Below are 3296 nucleotides of genomic sequence, written 5' to 3' on the forward strand. Positions count from 1 at the left end.
TCTCAGGAAAACTTGACTGACACGTGCTATTTTGAAGGCCGAGGTGGATCTGACCACCTGACCTACTTCTGTCCCCTCTGCCCCACCTCTCCTCCAGGTTACTGAAGAGGTCCCAGCTGGGGCCAGGCCTGGGAGGACCCACTAACAGAGTTGCACGGAGCTCCCAGGGGGTTATGTACAGTAAGTAAAACAAATTTCACATCTCTTCATCTGTCCGTGTTTTTAGTGAGGGTGTCAGGAACCAGGAAAGAAGAGTTTTTGGAGGAGCCATTGATAACCCAGAACAGCCCAGGGAACCACAGGGATGCTTCTGAGTTACGGGGCGGACCACTGGGCTGCGCGGAGCTGGATCACAGAAAGAGGGTCCTCGCCATCTTGGCCTGGGGCCTGCCTGCCTGCCTGGCAAGAGATACTATCTTGGAGGCGTTTCTAAATAACTGTCGTGTCTCTCGCGATGACATATCCTAACTCGAGCACCGCACTGGAAGACAATTCAGAGTGCTCCTTAAGGAGACCGCTCACCGGTGCTGGGCGAGCAGGGCGCACAGACCCGAGGGACCGCCAAATCCATTCTGGTGCTTGCTGGGCTCAGCGGGGTGCCCCGGTGCCTTGGGCTGGGAAGAACGGACTTCGATTAAAATTTTTGAGGCAATAAACTCCCGAATCCATCCTGTCTCCCTATAACACAAGTCAAACTGCTTTGCTCCCTCGTTGCCTGTCCATTAATCCCCAAGAAGGAGCATCCTAAAGCCTGAAAGGGGACTTAAAATTTTCTCTGACAGGTTGTCTCTTATCTTACTGTCTGTCGCCAGTTTCAGAATCCTAGGCTCTGGAGTTATTTATTGAGTCTCAAGAAATATATTTGTGGTAGCTGTCACATAAAACTGCGATATTCCGGTGCAAAAGCAAGCTGGAGAGGCGATTTATTTGTGCGTAAAAGGCACGGGATTTAACTGGAGAAAGACGTGTTATTTTCAACGCAAGTACATGGGGTGGCATGGCGCCCTGGAGCATTATTCGAGCTTCATCTACTATGCACTATATGCCACCGTCTCTAAAGGAGTGTTGCCCTAGAAACTTGTTTTAAGTCTGCTGCTATATATCAACACCTTGTTTTAGCAGTCCTTGGCTGAATTACAGTTACACAGTTTGGCGCTTCTTTCAAATTTCCTCCCATCAGTTTGGCTAAAGAAAGGAATTTTTCTCCTTTAGAAATGAATTGGCTTAATTAGTAAGTAGATTAATGGCAATTGCTGGTGAGTTGGTTTCCAGCAGAGTTTCACCAGAGAGGGTTAATCGGAGTCAGGTCTGGAATCTTTCCCAGAACTGGCGGCCAGCCATTTCCACCAACCAATCAGCCCTACAAGAAATGGAGGAAATGAAATAGAATTTATACTCTCTGTGCTATTATCTTGGACGGAAATTCCTTGGAAGCGGCCGCCTGGTTGAGTTGAGGGCAGGCTGTTTCCTTTCGAAAATTTCACACAAACTTTGAAAGGTTTCACCTTCAGGAGTTCTCTGGGTACAGACGCAGAATATCAAATCCTACGACTAGTCTCCACCAAACACTGAGGGCGCATTGGAACCGCCCGAGGCTGTCAAATTCAGGTTTAGAGAAGTTGCAAAAACCTCCCATACCCCTCCCTAGATCTGTTGTTATCTACCAGAAACCATCAAAAAGTTTAGCTGTACGTTTTGCAGCCTTTCGCTTATTTTTTCCATAGTGATAAAAATGCATTCATAGTTTCACTTGCAGCTGCATTAGTCTTGCAAAAAAAAAAAAAAATCCCTGCTGAGAAATGCATATAATAGGAAAAACAGATCGGCTGGACAGCAGCGTAATTAATGTCAGAAAGGGCTGAGGCCGGTTTCATAGTTTGTCTTTTGAGGATATCAAGACGAGACCTGGTGAAAAATGACGCATGCTTTAGCGTTTCAGAAAGCTGGCAACTGGCAGAGCTTTTCCTTTTTTCTTTGACTTTCTGCCTCTGAACAAAGAGGTCGGCAGAACTAGCTAGGTTGTAATGAGTTCTATGTCCCTAGCACATTAAGTGCATCATGGAAACATATTGTATCGAAATAGTTTGGAGGAGAATACCGGGGATGAAAGAGAATGGGTGCTTTGATCAGCTCCCTGGGGTCCTGAGCACGCACAGACTGACTTGCAAGGAGTTATTCAGCTCTAGCTAGACACACTTACAACACCATTCAAAGGAATTTGCATATCTGTAATTTATCACATTGGTCCAGAACATTTTTGCAAGGTAAATAAAAGTTGACTGAATTAGAAAAAATCAATCATCACAGATATAGAGGAAACTGTGAAGCCAGTCTTTCCATTAAAAACATAAATAAATATGTCCAGAAAACATGACAATTTAGAGGCCAACCTTATTCTAAAGCGTCCTTAGAGCAACAGGTTACGCACTGACAAAGACAAGAGTGGCCACAATTTCTTTATACTTCTACATTAGGGGATTGTATCTGCATCTTCCCACTGGAATAAAGGCAGAAAGTTGAATGAGACGCGTGTGGCTATAACCAGCCCGCGACATGCAGAGAAAAATTAGTACACACTTTGAGGAGATGTGAAAGATGGCTTAATCTCCTTGGCATCTGCGAATGCTAAGGTTAAATCTCATTTCTTCTGTGCATTTCATTGCCAAGCCCTGGTTGCTGAATATAGAAGCTCAAGAGGATGAAATGTCCCCGCACCCGGTCAATAGGAAAACTTGCTTTCAAATGCCCCATGAGAACAAGTGAAAATTCAACAGGCAGGCATTGTTCAGAGGTTTTAAACAACCCAGTTAAACAGCAAACAAGAATCTTCAACTTGACCTTGGAAAAGGCTGTGTGCTTGCAGATAATCTATCAAACAACTCTGGATGACAATGATATATTTCAAAGTATTGTCAGATGAAAAGGTTGATAAATTTGCTGCTGCAAAGAGAGAACTTTGGAAACAGGCAATTTAGTGCGCTGCCTCTGCCGCCTTCTTCTCTGTCCCTGCCGCCATCCCCACCCCTCCACCCCTGGCCTTGGGGCCAGCTCAGTAGAAGAGGGCCAGTAAATCAGCACTGTAATATTTCTTAAGGGGCACGGAAAAGCTGTGAACAGTACTTCTCATATTAAACGCAATATTTCTTTGCTTTCGTGGGGAACAAAAGTCATAGCAAGACGTCTTTATGGCTAATTCAGTCAAAGGCACATCTCGGTTCCCCCCGCGGAAAGGTCAGTGTCGTTGTGTTTGGTCCACCGAGGGGGTGTTTTCACACTGAAAACTGAGCCAGCTGTCC

The sequence above is a fragment of the Rousettus aegyptiacus genome, unplaced genomic scaffold (assembly GCF_014176215.1).
Source record: "Rousettus aegyptiacus isolate mRouAeg1 unplaced genomic scaffold, mRouAeg1.p scaffold_m13_p_10, whole genome shotgun sequence".
NCBI lineage: Eukaryota > Metazoa > Chordata > Mammalia > Chiroptera > Pteropodidae > Rousettus > Rousettus aegyptiacus.